The sequence below is a fragment of the Petaurus breviceps genome, unplaced genomic scaffold, assembly GCF_028583685.1.
Source record: "Petaurus breviceps papuanus isolate PSGF00001 unplaced genomic scaffold, PetGlider_PUasm1.0 91133, whole genome shotgun sequence".
In the NCBI taxonomy this organism is placed as follows: domain Eukaryota; kingdom Metazoa; phylum Chordata; class Mammalia; order Diprotodontia; family Petauridae; genus Petaurus; species Petaurus breviceps.
Window position 1 is genome coordinate 77,974,385 of NW_027187419.1, and position 21,776 is coordinate 77,996,160.

The 21,776-nt window shown below is 37.4% G+C and overlaps 1 protein-coding gene across 3 annotated transcripts in view; it reads left to right on the plus strand.

The window, feature by feature from the left end:
- The first annotated feature begins 6,877 nt into the window (after nt 1-6,877).
- GALNT13 (polypeptide N-acetylgalactosaminyltransferase 13) overlaps nt 6,878-21,776 on the plus strand; it is an 812,973-nt gene continuing 798,074 nt past the window's right edge. For all 3 annotated transcript variants that reach the window (XM_069080111.1, XM_069080110.1, XM_069080113.1), the window contains exon 1: nt 6,878-7,174. The gene's annotated coding sequence lies outside the window, so the exon portion shown is untranslated. The remainder of the gene's footprint in view (nt 7,175-21,776) is intronic.

The window sequence follows — 21,776 nt, forward strand, 5'->3', positions numbered from 1 at the left end:
TGCTGGAACTCTCTCTTTTCAAAACAAATCAACTAAGAATTTCTTGGTCCTCTTGAATCATATCTTTCTTCAGAAAGCTAAGCAGTAAAGGAGAACTTTTGTTTTGCATCAAATTTTCACTAAAAGGAGGAACTAGGTGTTGGAATAGAAAGGATGGGAACTTTGTGAGGAAGTTACCATTTCATTTTGCAATTTGTGAAAGAGATGAAAAAAGTGGGTATAACCTGACATGTGCTGTAGTTTTTTTTTAAGACAGATTTTGAAGGATTCAGTGAAAATATTGGTAAAATTCTAAGGACTAAAATCTAACAGGAGATGTCAACTGAGGAGGGATAGAAATCTATAATGAATCAAATTCTGAAAATGCCAAAAGAAACAATTTTTATAGAAAGGAAGAAAACAACATAGTTGTTTAAAGAGACATTGTGATGGAGAAGAGGAAAAAGGAGGAGGAGGAGGAGGAGGAGGAGGAGAAGGAAAAGAAGGAGGAGTAGGAAAAGAAGAAGAAGAAGAAGAAGAAGAAGAAGAAGAAGAAGAAGAAGAAGAAGAAGAAGAAGAAGAAGAAGAAGAAGAAGAAGAAGAAGAAGAAGAAGAAGAAGAAGAAGAAATGGAAGGAAAGAAGGAAGGAAGCAGGCTTACTCCATTCTTTTTGTTTCTCTTTTCTCCACTAAGTAGAATGACCTTTAGATTGCAAACTTCAAAACAAATATAACTAATGGTTCTTAGTTGACTGGTTATTGGCTGATAGTCAAGGTGAGTGGTTAGGCAGAAAGATAACTCACAGCTCTCTTGATAATATCATCATTAAACCAAGAGGATCTAGATAGTTCAGAATTGAAAAAAAAACTGACAGATATGAATGCTGAGATAGTGTTAGAGATTCTGAAAATATTATGGAGAGGGTTAGGTACTTGCTACAGGATTTAAAAAGAGCAAATTCCTTAATAAAAGGGAAATAAATTGGAATTTGTTTATTAAAGTCCAGTGAGTCTGACTTCACATTTTGGAAGAAACATAGTAATTATTAAAAAGATTTTATGAAGTCTAGAAAGATAACAAATAATCCTCCTAAGTCAGCATGACTTCTTTAAGAATAGGCCATGCCTTATTTTCTTTGTTAAAACAAAACAAAACAAAGGAAAACAAAAAACAACAATAGGGTTACAAGACTGATATATTTGAGTAATACTGAAAATGTAGTTTGCCTACATCTTAGCAAGGTATTTGATTGTTTTCTAAGTGGGGTCAAAATTCCAACTTCACAAAACAAAAGGATGTGTTACATAAAACTTAGACTCAGTCAAAAGGCCACACCCACAGATCTAGAAGGCCACATGTGGATTTGAGGTCATAGGTTTTGGACCCTGGCCACTAGATGATTGTACAATTGGTTAGATTCAGACCTATTTAAGTTTTGTTCAGTCATTTTCAGTTGTGTATGGCTCTTTGTGAATCCATTTGGTATTTTTTTTTTGGCAAAGATACTAGAGTAGTGTGCCATTTACTTCCCAACTCATTTTAGAAATGAGAAACTGAGGCAAGCAAGGTTAAGTGACTTGCTCAGGGTCACACAACTAGTAAATGTCATCTCAAATTTGGAGGATATCCAAGTGCTGTGAGAAACACCACACCCAACACCCCCTGGTGATACTTTTGCTAAGTATCATTTCTGTATTGCATGTAAAATAGCCTTCTTTTGCAAACTGTTAGAAAGCTTTTGGGTGTTCATTTCATTGCAATCTGCAACATGAAGTATCTGATTGGCTTGAATCAGTCCAGGCTTTCAAAGGAAAGTCAAAAGCCATGTAGTCTAACCAATATTTAAAAAAAAGATTTTTTGTGACATACCTGACAAGTAAAAACCCTCAAGTGAGTAGAAAACCTTTGGAGGTATTCTACTCCTTTTTTGTAATACATCTGCTTATTAGAAAGATTTCCCTTACATCAAACTGAATTTTGTCTTTTTGCAACTCTCCCCATTGCTCCTACCCTACCTCCTGGAATGCCTAGTTTTGTTCTTCCTTTATATGTGTCTGCTCTTCCAAATCCAATATTGTTCAGGATCTTCAAGATCCTATCTGCTCTGTTCAGTTTGATGTTACAAGTAAATTTAATAAGAAAATAACCTGACTCATTATCTAATCCATTAATAACATTTTAAAATAGTACCCAGTTCAGAATCAACACTTCTGAAACTCTGCTCAGTGATGTCCTCCCTCCTGTTCTCTGGCTGACACTGAATAATTTATACTTTCACCTGATTTGAATTTTCCTGGTCATTACACACAAAAAGAGCAGCCAGTAATTTCTGTTTTATGCAAAGAGTTAACAACCTAAATAGTTTGCTTTGTGTTTGCACAAAGCTGAAGAAAAATGGAGAGTTTGGTTTTACACTGGAACAGGCCTGAGGTTAAAAAAAAAATCTGATCTGAATTCTGGGAACAAATTGTTTTGTAAACCTTTGAATGGACTTCTAAAGCTCCTTTATTCCTTTTTCATTCCTTGTCTCTTTTTGAAACACATCCTAGGCCTACAGGGCAGTCACTTGCCTCCCTAGTCTTTTGATGAGCTATGGAACAGTAGCTGTCTCTTGACTAAGCCTGTCAGTTTCATAAAGGACTATGAAGTTGTGACATTTTGTGTGTAGGAGTTGTAAGTAAGGCTTCAAATATCTTATTGAAACACATTGGAAGACCCTTCATCACAAGAGGGAGATATTTTAAGGATTGCTTGAAAATGAATTCCAAATGAAATGAATGAGATTTACAGTACTATATAACTCCTTCTGGCTATCATTCTGGTTCAGTGAAGAAGTAGGAGTAGCCAATGAATGTCATTACTTCAAAGTGAAGAGATACTATTTTAGACCTCTGAATGTCAACATACATTTGACAAATTATTCTTGATTTTATCTAAGCTAAGCTAGGCAGAAGAAACCAGATTAGCAAGGTGTATATAGCTTGATAATCATATAATATCATAGGTAATTATTCTTAAAAATTGGTACTAGAAGATGAGAGATCATTTCAAATAGCTTCTGAATTTTAAAAGTGAGGAAACAAGATCTGGAGATATAAAGCAATTTCCTCAAAACCACCCAACTGGGATGACACAAGTCATCTGAAAAAATAATCCAGTGCTCTTTTGACTTCTTGTGTTGCCTTTAATTCTACCATGCTTCTATTCACAAGAGCATAAAATACAGGTATGACATCACATATTGTACTCTCCTCTATTTGAAATCTGTACTTCTCATTTAGCACTTAGTATAATGTACTTTGTATTTAGTAAAATGTACTTTGTACTTCTATTTGTCTTTATGTATGAGTACAATATTTCCAATATGACTACAGAATTTGAGTTGCATAGCACTTTTTAGACTTTTCAGTACACTTCCACAAACATTATCTCAGTTGATATCATGGTAATACCACTGACAAAGGTAGGCCAGTAATCATTTATTATTCTCATTTGATGGATACAACTGAAACACAAAACTGGTGTAAATGACGTGTTCAAAGTTGTCAAGCAAATCAGTGTGAGAGGTGGGACTAGAACCCAGGTTTCCCAACTTTCAACCCGATATTTTCTGCAGGGAAAATTTTCTCTACTTGTTTGAGTCTATTATATAGTGGGTGCCATTCTTCTCTGGAGAATGAAAAGACTCTGAAAGAGGTTGTTTTCCAAATCATCCTCAGCAACAGATTTCAGGTTTTTGTTGTGTTAACAGATTTATCTCAGGACATGCACCAGATGCAGTTAAATGACACATGTGTTTTCTGGGATAATGATTCAGATTTTCCTGCATGGTACATTTGTTGTTGTGGTTCATTCATTTTCAGTCATTTTTGAGTCTCTGTGACCACATTTGGGGTTTTCTTTGAAGAAATGCTAAAATGGTTTGCCATTTCCTTCTGCAGCTCATTTTAGAGATGAGGAAACAGAGGCAAACAGGGTTAAGTGACTTGTCCAGGACCACACAGATAAGTGTCAAGTCCAGATTTGAACTAAGAAAAATAAATTTTACTGACTCCAGGTCTGTCATTCTATCTGCTGTACCACCTAACTGTATGGTACATAACAGGGACCTAATAGACCTTGTATTTAATAATTAACATAGCATTTATATGGCCCTTTAAAAGTTGAGAAGTACTTTACATGTGTTATCTCATTTAACCCTTTCAAGTTGGTGCTATTAGTAGCTCAATTTCTGGACAAGGAAACAGAATAAGGAAGGCTGACATTCAGGGTCTCTTATATAGCCAATTTTGTCTAAGGAAAGATTTGACATCAGATCTAAAATGCATGTCATTCTGTTGCTGTTTAAACCCAGGGACGCCAAAAACTGTTGAGGTGGGGGCTCTGCCTACCCAAAAACTGTTGCGGTTTCATGATGTGTTGTGGTAAACTGTCTCAAAGAATTCAGAGTCAGACCACCTTTAATCCAAGTATAGGCATTTATTGAAATTGGTGTCTCTCATGAAGTGGGCTAAGTTCCAAGAGGAACCAGCAACTTTAGAGAAAGCAAGATGGATTTTTATAGGGTAAAGATGCAATTACATAACAGGAATTTACATAGAATAGAGGAATATCATTAATATTGAGCTACTAATAGCACCAATTTCATATAATGAAGTTAGAATATCAGGGCTGGTGGCAGCTTTAAGATTCCATCAATTCTTTTACCCATGCACCTGTTTTTTGAAGAGATGACTCGATTGTTGCCTATGCTGATCCTCTTTCAACACAATCAGAAAATGAAAATAGCTAAGGTTTTTAATAAGTGCCACTTGACTGAATTATAAGTGGAGAAGAGCCTACTGGATGTCTGCAAATAAAACAAATTTCTATATGACTGCCTCACAGGAAAGACAGAGTTCATGGGAAGGGGTACAAGAAATCCAAGAGCTGGAGAAGATGTTTATAGTATAAAGGAGACAATGCCTTTTATAAAATTCCATACAGAGTAGATAGCATTGGTGGGTGCTTAATTCCTACTTCTCTTCAAGAGTCAAATAGAGTTCACTTTGGCATGAGAACTTTTTGAAACTTCCCATCTACTGGAACTTCCTCCTCTTTCTTCCCCACCCAGAATTCCTTGTATCTATTTTTATGTGTTTGATATCTGAGATACGTTTATGCTTTATGCTGTCATCCCATATCAGAATGTAAACTCTTTGGAGAAAGGGACTTTTGTCTTTTATAATCCCAGGACCTACACAATGTCTGGCACATAGCAGGTGCTGAATGCTACCGTAGTTGCTGTGGTCTAGTAAGAAGATGAAAAGGGCAGGGTAGACAGATAAGTAGTCAATTTAAAATGGTAGAATACTGAAAGGGACACAAGTAGGTTTTCAAATATGAAAAAAAGTAGATACTTAAATATTTATGATTAATGAAAAGGCTGATTAATTGATTTGTAGAAGGAGAAAAGAATCTCCTAAAGAATATGCCTTTATATTTCCCCTCCTTTAAAGTTCTCCTTCCCCTTCAACATTCTGATGCTTGTGTGAATCCATAATTTCACTAGTGGGGACATTCCCTTTACCAATACAAATCACCACGATGAGATCTCTTTGAGATTTTTGTCATTGTTTTCTGATTAATTCTCCATTCACTATCTCCTCAATTCGCTAAGGGCCTTCCTCTTGTTCTAAAATCTGTGCCGTGCCAGGGTACTACTTGGCTTCTCTTTTCTGTCATTTTTGAAATTGCACATGCTCAAATACTTGTCCTCCATGTCTTTTATGACATGAACATTCTCAAATACAATTAATTATTAATATAATTGTTATGTCGTGTTAACACTTTCAACTTTTTTAAAGATTTTTTTTTTACATATTCTCATTTCCTGTCCCTACTTGACAGATGAGAAGACAAGCAATGAAACATTAAGTGACCTGTACAAGGCACATCACGGAGCTGACATTAGACGCCAAGGCTCCAGTCCGGACCTATACTCTTTCCATTACCCTGTTTCAAAAGCTTAACCTTTTACTCAAGAATTAAAGGCTGCAAGTCTGAGCGCTAATTTATGTGTATCTGTTTTAAAGACCTATTACAGTACCTTGTGTTGATAGTTCTAAGGAAAAGAGCCTGAAAAAACACATTCTTGCCTGGGAGGTAGACCCAGAGATCTCATTTCCTCCCGCCATTAATTAAAGCTTTGCTTTTGCCACACCCCTCTGGAGCAAATTAAGGGCACCAGTGCTCCTCGATTTTCCAGCATAATCCGACAGGAAGAATAAGCAGCCAGTTGAATTACTCAGAGCCGATCACAACATTCGGACAGCGCTGTGTTGGGAGATCATTCTATTTGCTCCCTTCTTCCAGAATAAACCTAAACTCTCCAGTTAAGCAGTCGTTTTGGATGGCAGAGGGCAGCATGCACGGGAGGAGAGTGGGCAAGATCTTTCTTAGGGCTCAACCGCATCCCTGTAACCTTTCTCCCCCGCCCCGCCTGCTTTCGGGTACCGGATTCTTATCTCGCCCCTGATTCAGGAGCCTTCCCGGTAGCCAGGGTTTCAGTGCCCGGTTTCTGGGGAAAAGGGACCGACCCCAAGACTGGAATCTGGGGCCATGCAATGGCCAAGTATCGCGGGACTTTGTGCACATTAGTCGAGCTGCCGTCGCTGCTCCTAGTGCAGCTGGAGCTTGCTCGGCGCGCAGAGCCCAAGCCCCGGGTTGGGGGGAGAAGGGGGTGGGGAGGATGAGGGATGTGGCGGGGAGGGGGGGGGGGGGGGGAAACTGGTTACGTAAATGATACCAACCCAGCGAGAAGCCTCCAGGCTTCTGCTATAGGAAGAGGAGGGGTGGAGGGAGGAGGAGGAGAAGAGAGGGGGGTAGAGTGGGAGGGATGAGGGAGGGGGAAGGGGAGGGGGGCGGGGGCGAAGTGACCAAGCAGCGGCAGCGGCGGCGGCGGTAGCGGCTGCTGCTGCTGCTTATCCATAGGTGACAGCGTTCCCTTTTCTTTTTCCATCCTCTGGCTCATTCCCCGCTCTTCAGCCAATCTCGCAGCCACTGGCATCCCGGGGCTGCGATATGAAGAAGCCTGTCTGGGGTGGGCAGAGGCCGGAGCTGGCTCGCTCTTCCCCCGGGGAAGTGTGAAGAGGCTTTAGGGGAAGCTGGGGGGAGTGATCCGCGGATCAAAGGGAGGGCAGCCGGATATTTCCAGGTGAGCTCCCCAAGGTCTGCTCCCCAGGCACCTCCGCTCCACTGTGGTTTATTTATTATATATTCCTATGGCATTTATTCACTTCACTCCCCCTTCACAGAATCATTGGCAAAGGCGAGCAGGTCTTGTGCTTGGTTGTCTTTTTTTTTTCCTTGCCTTGGGAGAGGAGGGCACTCGGGGAATGAGGATGGTGGTGACGGACCAGTGGGTGAAAGAAGGTTTCGACAAGCCCCCTTCGGCCCAAGCGCAGGGGGGTGGGAGCGAGGTAAAGTCCCGCTGCAAGTAAAGCTAGGGTATGAGAAAGGGGAGCATCGGAGCTGTGTATGGAGTCGGGGGAGGTTTGGACTGTCAAAGAGAAGTGGAAGGTGGAAGTAGTGAAAGGGCTCTGGCTGGGGAACGCTCTTTACCCAGTGCCGGTGGGTGACGGCAGGTGTAGGTGCAGCGGGGCGAGCGGGAGAACCCAGGATGCGCTGAACTTTCTGCAGCCGCTCGTCGCCTTTGCTCCTTTAATTGAACTTGGGGAGGATAGGGGTGAGGGAAGGGTGGTGGTACTACGACCCCCGAGGGAGGTATAAAATCATTCAGTCTTCCTGAAAGGATGTCAGCAATCTTACTATTTTTTTTTCCGCCTCTACTCTTGGATCTATATACTATCAGCCTTAGCAACTTTCTCCAGTGTATTTGGTCCCAGTGTTGAGTTACTCCGCTATGCCAGAAAGGAGGCTTGGGGTATTACTGCTTTCTTCTCCGCCAAAGCCCACGAACTCTGTACGCTTGGGTGTGCTTATGTACGTGTGGTGGGAGTGGGGGTAGAAACAGGGAAGAAAAGAGTGTAGGGGACAAAATCATGCTGTGGTTGCTCCTACCCGCCCCCACCCCCCGCAAGAATCGATCTTTGTTAATACCGAGGAGAGGAGGAGAGTAGAGGAAGGTGTAGGTTCCAGAGTCCTGCTGCTAGAGGTGGACAGGTGCACGGATGTTTTTATTTTAGGGGAAGATAAGATTGTGAGAGGATTTATTCTATTTTATTTTACTTTTTTGATGATGTATTGGGTGACAAGGGTAGGGAATGTGTTTCTACCCTTAACCCAGACTAAATGTACTGCTTTTCTGTGAAACAGGCATGAATTGAGGTTTCCCATTTGGAAAGTCAAATCTGATATGATAGCTTCCCATGCCCTCTTCCCCTACATTTCTGGAGTATTTCCATACATAGATTCCACTTCTCCAGGCTTTAGTGACAGCCCAAATGGGAGCAAGGATAGAGAAGGAAAAATGTGCAGAAGCATCAGGGGTTCAATGAAACACTGACCCCTAAATAGGTAGTGGAAACCATGCAAGCTGCGTTAGAAGGAAAAGGTGCGACGGGCTTACAAGTACTGGGGCTAGATGAAATGTTCCCAGTGCGAATCTGCCATTCTCAGAATCCTTTAGATAAGTGGTTTATTATGAAGTACTCACTGAGACTTGCCTTAAGATTCTACCTTGCAGAAATTAGATAGGTGGTAAAAGATTGGGACTACTTCATCTCTCCATAAATCCACTTTTCATGTGTGCCCCCCCTTGTCAAAATCATTTTATGTGAATACTGTCCTTGCCAAGCTTCTTGTGTTTGTGTATAAAGGGGTGTGTGTTTATATGCCCTCTAGCATCTGAGCAACCTACTCATTTGGGGATATTGGACAACATAAAAATCAGATTCAGTTATTGTTTTTGGATTCTCTTTTACCTCGTCTTTCCTTCTCATTGTGTTGATACTATATTTCATGGGTGTGCTATTCCTTCCAACTATCCCCTTTCTAAAACCTCTATAATATATAAGCCTTTGTTATACTTAATATCATATACATTTAGAGGCAGATAAATCTGAATAAGTTCAGTCTAAATGACAGGTTTTGCATATAGGCAACTTGTACATTTTACTTGGTGCAATTTTACAAAGGCAAGAATTTTATCTATTCCAACTTCATGAGGGTCTTCCCTAATTAGTCTTCATTCCATTCCTTAAACATTTCTTCACTTGCTTGGCAAAGACACTACCTCTGGAGAACTTTCTCTCTCTCTCTCTCTCTCTCTCTCTCTCTCTCTCTCTCTCTCTCTCTCTCTCTCTCTCTCTCTCTCTCTCTCTCTCTCTCTCTCTCTCTCTCTCTCTCTCTCTCTCTCTCTTTTTGGATGCATATCTGGTACTTTTGATGCTTCTCTACTAATGGCCTGGGTGTCTTTGATTATGTCTGGGGAAGACTGGAAGGTTTTTCCATTACTTAATGTTGTTTCTTGATATATGTGATGGTTTCTGCATCCTGAGACAAGGCTGGGGTGGGGGGTAGGGGGAAGATTACCAGTTCAGGTATGCAGTACTTAACAAAATGTTGCAAATAGAGTAGATGCTCCATTAAAAAAAAACTTGATTGATTGATATGCAGAACACTTTAAGGATTCTACACCTGCTCATTATAAGAAATATTAGAAATTCAGAATGTAGACATTACAAATATACAAATGTACTATTTTTTTGTTGCATTGTTAATTTCCCACCTACTTCACAGTTAGGATATTTCCTTGATGAATGAAAATTGAGGACAAAATAGGGACATTGAATAATGGCAGCCACTACTTTCTAATTCATCTTATTATCTGGAAGGGAATCTTATCTGTTAATCATGATTACTACCTAGTGACCTTTGGTAGTCAATTCTATATTGATGGAAATAGGGGAAGACAAGATATGATGATAGAGTACCTGATGAGGTGACACCCACAGCATTCTAAACTGAAAGTAAACATAATGGCATTTAGTACACACTTTGGTGCAACTCTTAGCAATGGAATGTACTTTGAAAAATCACAAGTGATATTAAATATAATTTTGGAGATATACATATTATGTCTCAACTGGATCATTCATCCCAAGTGTCTTACCAGGTTCCTCAGTGCTATAAACATTTTTTTAAAAGATATAATATTTAATGCTTATGAGAATCTCACTCTGTGAGTCCATGGTCATGTAATACCTCCTGTTGCACGATGTTTGTAGGACTCCAGGATCTGCAGTTTTGTTTTTCTGAGGTTGTGATACTTGTGTACTAACAATAGCTAGAAATTTGCCATTAGTACTTTGGATACATAAAAGCAAACTATGGTCTATGTTTTAAAAGATTACTTTAAAAAACGAATTCCTGTTTATTCCTAACAACAATTCATTGTACTAAAATTTAAAGAAGGGTCAATGGAGGTGTGGATGCTGATAGAATTACAGATGTCTTTTAAATAGTAGGAGTGAAGTAGAATGAAAACAAACATTTTAGCATATTGTATTCGTGTTGTTAAACTTTTTTCTTGCCTCTTAGCAAAGTGCTTTGCATCGGGAAGTTGTGACAATGTAGTAAAGTATAAAAAATATTGCCATGATTTGAACTTGATATTTAGAAGTGGGAGTGGTAGGAGAAAACATAACCATTGAAGAGAAAGATTGTATCAAAAAATGTTGAAACTTTAGGAAAAGTGATTAAAATATTAAAGTAGAATAGAAAGCAGCTGGTACTATTAATTATTATTATTATTATTCCTCTTATATTGAAGAATGAAAAGATGCTGAATGTTTCTGAATAATGAGAATAGTAAGAGAGAAATTATTAACGAGAATAAGGCATGAATACAATTAAATCCACTGAACACAGGAGATAATAAGGGCTCATGTCACTGCTGGATGACTATTGTGCTTTATGAAAATGGACAGTTTGCAAAATTTATTTCTGTAACTGACTTGCATTGTAAGATACAATATATTGAACCACTGTTGTAATACATAATACATATCTGACCATAGCTTTTAATAAAAACATCTTCTTAGGGAGTTTGTCTATAATGTCAGGGAAATGTAGTCATCTTCAAATTAAGGAATAGTTTAATGGGAGCAGTAGTCTGAAGCTCATCTTTATAAATGAATAACTTTTAGTTGGATTTTTATTTCTACATTCTTGTTTTTGCCCTGTCTCTAAAATAGATGCACATAAAACATTAAGACAGAACCATGGCATATATTTAAAGAGTAGAAATCTGTTGAGACAGCTAGGTGGCATACATAGTAGAAAGAGCACCCAGCCCTGGAGTCAAATAGAATCTGAATTCAAATTCAATATCAGATACTTAGCTGTGTGACCCTGGACAAGTAGCTTAACCCTGTTTGCCTAAAAGAAAAACAACAACAAAAAGAGTAGAATTCTGTTTAACTGAATAGGCTATAAATGAATTTCTGTTTAAAGACTTTTTATAACCTGAATTATCAATATATTAACTCATGTTTGTAAACATATGTCATGGCTAAATATGTAGACCTGACTAATATCCCTATTAGGGAAATTATTTAGCAAATTCAGATATTGTGTATTTACTTAACCCGAAGAATTATTTGTTTAATTAAGGATTTCAACCTTAATAATGACTGATACACACAAAATTTCCATGTCATTTTATATTTTTGCATTTGAGCTTCACAATAATCCTGTGCTATGTTTTAAAAACCATTGCATCATAGGTTTTCAGCCTGGAAGGGATCATAGAGGCATCAAGTTCCACTTCCTCATTTTACAGATGAGGAAACTGATGCACACATACGTGACTTGCACTGGGTCACACATTACATAAGTATCTGAGGTAGCATTAGAAACCAGGTGTTATAGATTTCAAATCTAGTTCTCTATTCCGTCTTCTAGGATACTCTAGAGAAATGTTCCAGAGAAATTAGTCTATTTGCCACTCAATTACTTGACTTTTGAGCTTTTTGCCACAGTAGAACTCTGCTTCCAGAGAGGAGAGCTTTATCCCAAATTCCTGGGGTTTTCACAGGTGCCAGAGCTATTAGTTGGCTGCCCTCTCTGAAGCCTCCACTGGCTGTGATGGACCCTTTCTGCCAGCCTGCCAGGCTGCCTTCGGCAGGAGGTTTCTCTCTGTCACTTTGTGGATTCTGTAGCTCTAAAGTTTGTTTAGAGTCTAAAATTTGTTTAGAGTCATTTGTATAGGTATTTGAGGTGGTTATGGGGGGAGTGCAGGGAGTTTTCCAGCTTCTATGCTTTCATCTTTGTTCCTCCTCCAGGAAAATCTCTTTAGTGGCTGAATGGAGGATGGACTAGAGTGGGGAAAGACTTGAGGCAGTCAGACCCACCAGTAGGCCATAGCAATAATTAAGGTATGAAGTGATGAGGGCCTCTACTACAGTACTACCAGTATCAGAGGAGAGAAGGAGTATATTTGAGAGACTTTGCAAAGGTAAAATATACAAGCCTTGGCAACAGATTGGATATGAAGGGTGAGAGATAGTGAAGAACCAGTGACTTCTGGGTTGTGAGCCTGAGGGACTTGGAGGATGATGTTGCTCTCTGCAGTATTACGGAAGATAGGAGGGGGAAAGGTTTAGGGAGAAAGATATTGAGTTCTGTTAAAGACATCTTGAGTTGGAGATGTCTACTGGATATCGAGTTCAAGATATCCAAAAGGCAGTTGGATATGTGAGACTGGAGGCAGCTGAAAGATTGGAGCAGGAAAGGTAGTTTTGAGAATCATCAGCATAGAGATGATAATTAAAGGCATGGGAGCTGATAAAATCACCAAGTTAAATAGTATAGAGGAACAAGAGAAAGGGCCCAGGACAGAATATTGAGGACACTTATGGTTAGAAGGCATAATCTTTTGGCAGATCCAGCAAAGGAGACATTGAAGGAGTCATTAGGTCAATAGGTAGGAACAAAACCATGAATGTGTGGTGTCCCAAAAACAGAAGAAGAAGAAAATATCAAAGAAGAGAGAGTCATCCACAATTTGGAGAGAAGTGGTATAAGGTCAAAATCCAGATTAAAAGGAGTTAAAAAGAGCATGAGAGAAGAAAAAGTGGAGGTACATCCAAAAGTAAATAGCTTTTTCAAGGACTTCTTTAGCTACAAAGACAAAATAAATTTAGGATAGTAGTTAGCAGGTATTCAGGGGTCAAATGAGGGACTTTTAGGTTAGGTGAGGCATGGGCAGGTTTGTAGAGAAAGATATAGTAGACATGGGGAAATTAAAAATAAGTGAGAGTGGTGATTACAGAGGGTTCATTGTATTGGAAGAGATGGATGAAATGGGATCTCTTGAATTTGAAGAGTGGTTGCTCTTGGTAAGAAGCAAGAGTACTTCCTCATGTGAGACAGATATAGAGGAGAATAGCAAAAGGCTCCTGAGTAATAGGAGATAAGTGAGGTTACAATGAGTCACTTATTTTTTTTTTCCTGTAAAATATGAGGCAAAGAGAAAGAGATCATATTAGGGAGAACTCTGCCTATGGAAGGGTGATTACTATAATCTAGGTATTGATAACTATGGGCTCCTAGCTAAACATTTCACTATTTCAGCAATGTAAAATACCTATTTAGCAAATAAAATTAATTAAAACAGAAGTTTCCTCCCCTCCGCCTAAGGCAGGGCTATTCCAGGTGAATTCCTTTTTGGGTCTTGACCAGCCCTACTCCCTCCATCACAGGTGGCATCCATATCCTAGTATTTTCTTTCTATTTCTAATCACGGAAGTTAGTGGCGCAGCAGTTATTTCTCTTTCTCCCATGCAGCATGGGACAGTATTCTGGGTTCTTTTTACTTATAAGGCCTTATTTCTTAGGGTGTCTTCCCTTCAAGTGAATCCAACATTGGTTGACAGTGACTTTTCATACTTCTTGCTGAAGACCTATTTTATGAAGCTTTCCTAGGTGCCAAAATCATCATTTGTGGCTCTAATGTTGGGTACGAAAGCTAAATATCTCACTAAGTATGAAACAAAAAAGTAGGTCAGTACCTTGTTTAAGAGGTGCTCAACTGTCAAGGTAGATGAGAATTGTCTTTGATATTGAACACTGGACAAGTAATGGGAGACTAATTTGGAGATATTGTGATGTTATTATGTTGTGTCATTTATACTGCATGTGAAGCAAGTCCTAGCAAATATTCCCTATAAAACTCTGGGTAATTTGTCCAGTTATGTAACACTTATTATAAGAAACATAACATTCTTAAAGGATATCCTTGAATAGAATAATAAATTTCAAATGGTATGCTCATAAGAATAAATTGTTACATAAGTACAACTCAAAAAGGAATTAGTTGAAACTATCAGATTGGACAATTCAGCCTAATTAAGTTCAGTACAAATGGATTAAGTGCCTTCTATGTGCTATGTCATAGGGGCACAAGTAAAAAAAAATCACTTCCTGTCTCTTCACAAGGTGTTTACATTCTAGTGGTTTAGCTACTTGTGTTAATTTCCAAGGTATCATGAATGCAAAACCTCTTTACTTACAGATTTTTAACATCAAATTTAAAAAGAAAGTGTAGTAGTTATGTAGGTTGAAAGCATGGATGTGCTGGTAAATGTTTAACAACTGGATCTCTGGAAAGTATCAAACACTTTTATGTTTAATATGCATCATTAGCATTTTTGTGGTCTAGATAATCAACAAAACAATAAAGCAAGTCATCATTTGTAGAGTCTGTCAATTTCTGAGGTGTAAATGCTCACACTGAAAATTTCACAATAAGCTCCTGTAATCCAGTTTGAATTGGCTCCAGCACACCCTGGATAGAAGGGGGATAGAAGGGTATCTGTGTAATTTCCTCTTCACATCCCCCACTCATTCACTATTTTTAGGGTAACATGGACCGAGGCTGCACTGGGGAGTAGGTGAATATGAGAATACTTTTATGTTTCTACTCTAAACTTCAAGGGAAAAATAGCTTTTAACAAAGAGTAACCCTCTGTTTTATGTAGTGAGTGCAACAGTCAGACTCATGTTTAGGAAAGTAAGAGCGGGAGAGAATATGGTGTAGGTTATAAAAGGAATAAAAAGTGGGGTTTATATGTTTGATTCCCTTCTCAATCAAATTTAATGTTATGAAAACATCTAATTGCCACATCTTCTATTTAGCCCTTTGTTGGCACCTGTTAGTATGGGAGACTTAGTTTAGTTTTCTTGACAGATTTCCTCATTGATATATACACTATCTACTGCTAACAATGTGATACCCACTCAGTTAGTGGCCTTTTTTTTTGGGGGGGGGCACTGTATTTCCATTAGTGTAGCCTAGGATTACATTATCTCTTGACTATCACATGCTTCTCCTGAATCATGTTGCACTTTGAAATTCCTAGATTGTTCCTAAACAATTCCATTGTCTTTTTCATATGATTTGCTTTTTAGCCATATTCTCTGTAACCTCTGTAATTTACCTGTGTAGTTGATTTTTTGAGCTCAAATATAAGGATTTATTCTTTTCCTAGTTCATTTCCCATTTGAATAGGAGCCAAGTGGTGTAGATGTTTTTTTTTTTTTTTAAAGAAATTAGGGTTAAGTAACTTGCTCAAGGTTACACAGCCAGTTTTTTTTTTTCTGTGTGTGTGTGTGTGTGGGGGGGGTGTTAAGTATCTGAGGCCAGAACCGATCCCGGGTCCTCCCAACTCCGGGGCCAGCGCTCTTACTGTGCCACCTAGCCGCCCTAAGGTGTGGATGATTTTTATAAAATTGCACATTGCTTCTAATGCCTCAAGATCTTTGTCTAAAAGGAAAGTCTGTCTTTCTAACACCAGAATTCTTCCAATGATGCTTTATATCTGTGAAGCATGGAATACTGTGGTATTTAAGAACAAATTTCAAGTCATACAAAGGTCAATGTGGAGATGAATATTGGGTGTGAGTAGACCATGAATAAATGCACTGGAAAAGCAAGGCAAAAGAAACATATGAACCATTCATGGAGGTGATCTAGTCATGTATCAAGCACAAAGAATAACTGATTATGAACCCTTTGCTTCACTGGTATCCACACAATGCTTAGAGAGCTAAAGAAATGCCCTATGTATGTTTATTGGAGTCTCTTTGGAGGATATACAGAAGGGATATGGAGAGGTGTCAAAGAGATGGAAGCTATGAATAGGTTTTGTTATAAGTCATTGGAGAGAGTGCTCCCATCATTGATATAATAATTCCATTGCCATATCAAAATTTAATATTGTTAATTTTTATATTTTATTTCCAGTCTTTCCAGCTTTTGGTATATTTTTAATGCTGAATCTCATATATGGTGTTTTAAGTGTCCTGTTCATATCCATCTCATCCAGAAATCTTACAGTCATATTGTATTGTCTTCATCTAAGCTACTGGTAAAGAAGGCTGAATGGAATAAATCCAAGTACATATTCCCCTGACATTTTGCTGGACATATCCATTCCAGTTGAAATCAATTAATTAGTTCAGTCAATCAACCCAAATAAAGCCCATATGACTATACTAATACATTATCTTATTTTCTTTATCTTGCCCACAAGATTATCAAGTATCATAGTAAAATTCATTTATGAGCTTTTCTGCTAGTTTAGTAGCTGTGTTTAAAAAAGCATAAGTTTAGCATGGCATATTCTGGCTTTATGGACTCATACTGGGTTTTAGTTATCATCTACTTAAAAGAAGAATAAAAAATAGAATTGAAATGGATCTTTGTGGCCATCTAGTCCAAGCCATATCCCCAAATATTACCTTTTATATTGTATCCATGAAGTATTCATTTAATCTCTGCTTGAACATATTCAATGAGAGGGAACACATCCTGCCCCCTCTCAAGATAGTCGACACTACAATGGGACAACTACAATTTACAACTCAACTATCCTCACAGGAAAAATCAAGTGGAAGAAGAATGTCTATTGTCTAATTTATGATATGCGGCTCCAAAGATAACTCATAGAGCTGGTCCATCAAACACATACATCTTGGACAGACACTGAAAATAGAAAGCTAAAACCAGAATTGAACAAGAGGAGTGTAGACTTAGTTTAGAAAATCACATACTTCTGTCATCCTAAATGTTTCTCTGAAAAAGTAAGTGCCTTGCACAGTGTTTCTCAGATGGTATATGTCAGAGATGGAACAGGAATGCAGGTCTTCCTGGCTCCAAAGTTTTGCCTATATCAAGAAGTATCAAGATATATTCAAAACTAACCCACTTCCTATTTTATCTAGTCAATTCCTTTCAAAAAATGTTTTATCTTTCCATTGCCATATTTCAGTAATATTACATCTCTCTAGATATTAATTATTCATAAGGCATAATATTTACTTTTACTCATTAATAATAGCTTATCATCTATTTAGTACTTTAAGATTAACAAAGTTCTTGACAAATATCTCATTTTAGCCTCACTATAACCCTGGAAGGAAGTTCTCCTTTTACAAATGAGGAACCTGAGGCATATGTAGATTATGTGACTTGCCTAGAAGTACACAACTAGAACTGTCTGAGGTTGGATATGACATAATTCTAACCTCAGTACATAAACAATGGAGCACATCATAATTGTGATATTGTTCCCCTAGTTACTGTCTCCTAACCATTGTTTACTTTTGTTGTTGTTGACACCATTTTCCCTGTAACCTATCAACTAGAACTGAAGGCCCTGGTTTTGAATAGATGAGGTTCAAAGAATTTTCTGTCTTATTCTCTCACCTGTGGACCATAAGAACATCATTTTGGCTCAAGTATAGGTCTCCAATAAAAAAGAGGGGAAAGAGACCTTATTCCTGCTTGGTCTCAGTACTCCTCTGATTGGTTTAGGTACATATTTTTTACAAGAACTTAGGTTTATTCAGGATCTCCTTCCCTTCTTTTAATAAGCTTGATCCAAGAACTTGGATATTTTCTAGGAACACCCCTTCTGTATCTAAAATAACTGGTCCTGGAATTCCTCCACTTGTGCTGGAACTCTGTCTTTGCTGTGACACTGCTGTCCTACTGCTTCCAACCCACTCCTGCAACTCCGCATCTTCTGTCTTCATTCAGGAACCCTTGATGTTTCGCTATGGACCCTGTAGCTATGTGGTTTCCTTCTCCTGGGGTACAAGTGTTTTCTTGAGGGCCTGTGGGGGACTACTTGGGCTTCCCTTCAAGTGAATTGGAGTGTGTGTGTGTGTGTGTGTATGTGTGTTCTTATGTTCAAATTGAAAAGACTTACCTTTGACTTTATGGATTCTGGTTTTCTCTGCATGTTTGTGTTTTGTTTTTTTATCCCTCCTTTTAAAGGTCAAATCCAAAGGTGTATCACAGGGGTATAAATCAACCAATTATATTTAATGTGGCGTTAACTGTGAGTGGAAATTTTAAAGATAAACATTTTTGTTATTAGTCTGAGTAAACTTCCTTAAAATGAAAACTATTTAAAAGTGGAATGGGATGCCATCTAGAGGTGGTAGGCCATGGATATGTTCAGACAGATGATTGCTTGTGAGATGTTTTGTAAAGGGGAAGTCTTTCATGTATGGGTTGGTCTCAGCCGGTTCATATTCCTCCCAACTGTCAAATCCCTGAATCTATGAGCACATAAGGCAGGACAAGTACTTACCTTTTCCAGGAGACATTATCAATAAAAAATCAAAAGCCTTATTACTGTTAACATCGTTCACGAGGAACAAACATTGTAGAAATATAATAATGAGGCCTTTATTGCCCTCTTTTTTATGTAATGTCTTATTCTATTTTACATCTAGTTCAATATTCCCTCTTACCTCTAGGATAAAATGTACAGTACTATGTCTTTTAAATTACTTCATAACCTGGTCCTTCCTCACCTGTCTATTTTTCTTGCACCTTACTCTCCTCCATATACTATAATCTAGTGACAGTAGCCTCCTTGCTATTCCTCATGTAAATCACTCCATCTTGTTCCTCTTTGAATTTTCACTGTCTATGTCCCATGCCTGGAATTCTCTCCCTTCTGCCTTCCTGTCTTGCTTCTACTCTCAGCTAAAGTCCTACCTTTTTCAAGAAGCCTTTTCTTGTTGCCCAAGTGCTAGTGCCTTCCAATATATCTTGTATCTATCATGTTTTTACATAGGTGTGTATATGTTGTCCCTTCCATTGTGTGAACTTGTTGGGGCAGGAAATTTTTTTGCCTTTTTCATGTGAGTTCATAATACTTAGTAAATTGCCTGTCACATGGTAGGTATTTAATAAATGCATGTTAAGTTGTTGACTAGTTCAGCAATTTTTTTCTGTGTGCTCTTCTCCCTTCTAAACCTCCTTAATCAGATCAACTAATCTCCAAGAAAAATTTACTTTTAGGACCATCAAATTGTAGAGTATTTAAGAATATTAGAGACTGCAAGTTCAAAATGGGAAACATGAATAAAATATGAGATTGGGGTATGTTTAATAGTAGTATGCCCATTTAGTTCTATTTTTCTACCAATACAGAAACATGTTGATACTTCTAGATTTTGTTCCTATGTCATTCTGTTCAAAACAATTACCAATATCAAAAGACACAATAGATTATCAGAAGTGAAAAAGTTCCTTATAGATCAAATAAATCTAATACTTACTCCAAATGAGAAAATTGAGGCCAAAGTATTTAACTTGCTTTCCCAGAAACAGGGGTAGGGTTTATCGCTTAATAATTCAGTGCTATTTTTAGAAGTGGAAATCTCCCAAAAGAGAACAAGTCATATTTCCAAAATATGGCTTTATAATTTTACTTTTTGAAATCAGATTGTCAGATTAATAAAGACAGAAAGTAGATTATAAATGAAATGATGTAATGCAGGAACAATAGAGTCATTCCTCTCAGCTAGATTAATGTTTTCAGAAATCTTTAAGTAAAATTAAGAAAAAGATTAAAAATTAATCTTTAGTTCATGTAACATGATCTATGTATTTTTGTAAGATTTTATTTTCTAAATATTTTGAAAATATTGTTATTTGAGTTTAAATTAGGAAAAGGAAAGATGTTAGATGGATTATTGTAAATAGTCTGAGTTTCTTTGCAAACCTGAGAATTTACAGTTTGCATTTTTGTTTCTGAAGGGAAGGAAATAAAGGCAGTGGGTTGATTTCAGACCCTCATGATGAGAAGTGATATGGTTTTGTACTCATCCTACTAATTTTCAAGCACTTGGTAGAAGAGGAAAAAAATCAAGATTGGAAATAGGTGTCCTGAGAAAAGCATGAAGGTTTTTATACTGTATGCTAGAATCATATATTCTTAATGCATCACAAATTATGAAAAAAGATAATAAATATATAAGATTATTTTTACAAGTCTATTTTTACAGTTCCATTGATTTGATTTATAATAGTTAGGAGTTTTTTTGTAGTTATATCATTTCGGTTTTTCTCTAAAAATAACAGCCAACTATTTCCCAAAATATTTTTCCTGATAACATGGACATAATAATTGTAATCAGTGAGGTTCCATGAGTAAATATTATGTTAATCTTTGAGAATATACATTATAATTTCAACATGAATAATTTCCTTTATATTTTCTTTTAAGATCATTGTAATTATGGTTTCTCTCATCCACTTGACCTTTCAGTTGGCATTGTACATATCACCATTTACTAATAAATTTGTTTCATTTATGGAAATGTTTTAAAAAATGTAGCTTTTCACTTTGGTATACAGTTTATTTAGATATTAACTTTTATGCTTGATCATATTTCTATGTTATTTAAGTTGGATATATCCAATATTTACTCACTTTATATTCACTAGTTTGGAAAAGCAAAAAGTGTCCATTAAAGATATTCTTTACAAAGCATCTAGATAGCCATTTTCAGTTTTCAGAGAGACCAAAATATTTATTGTGGGGTTGGGTGGGAAGGTGATTTTGAAATGTACCTATTTCATGGTTTAGTACAATCTATTCTCTTCACTCTAAACGTTTCCTTCTCCATCTGAATCCCTCAGGTTTATATTTCTTTGATCTTACTGGTACTTCCTTCTCAAGTGGGGTTGTCATTTGCCCCAAGAAATATCCGAATCCATCCATCTCTAGGGACTCTTTGGGCTTTTCTCACAACCTCAAGTTTTTAGTTTCAAAATTACTTTTCCTCCTTTGCATTCCATAGGTCCTATTTCTGATTTAATTTCTTATTCAATATGTTTATCTTTAAAACAAAATAACAACAAAAAATCCATTGTGTTACTATATTTGAAATTTTCATGCTTTTCCATAGAACTCACTAAATACTCATAGGATCAGCAAATCAAATACATGATCCCTGCCCATTCCCTACTGTGAAGAAGATGATTTTTTCCTTCTCCATCCTTCAGCATTTATGAATATATGGGAGACAGACTTCATAGTTCTTGTATTTGGGTCATTTAGCAGGAATTCAAAAATATTAAATCAGTATTTTGTTAATGTTTTCTACTTTTAGAATACTGTATTAGACCCTATGGTCAGTTGGCAATTGGCAGAACCATCTCAGCAGAAATGCTATGCTTGTTGAGCAGGTGCTAATTTTTGCCAAAAGGTTGACAACTAGGTGACAAATACTCAGCCACAGCAACTACATAAAGAACATGTAATAAGATGAAAGTGGTGGCAGCTTCTGTTGGTTGCTGCTTTGCATTGGTAAAGGAAGTTTTCTCATTGGGAGTTCTCTGTACCATTTAAATCACAAGGACAGAATAAAATGATAAATGTTTTTTAAACAAACTTAACCACTGAGGAAATTTTGCATACTCCTTTCAATTGAATAATATTTATTCATGTACTTTCTCCTATTTATATTCTTAATTAGCTGGGTTT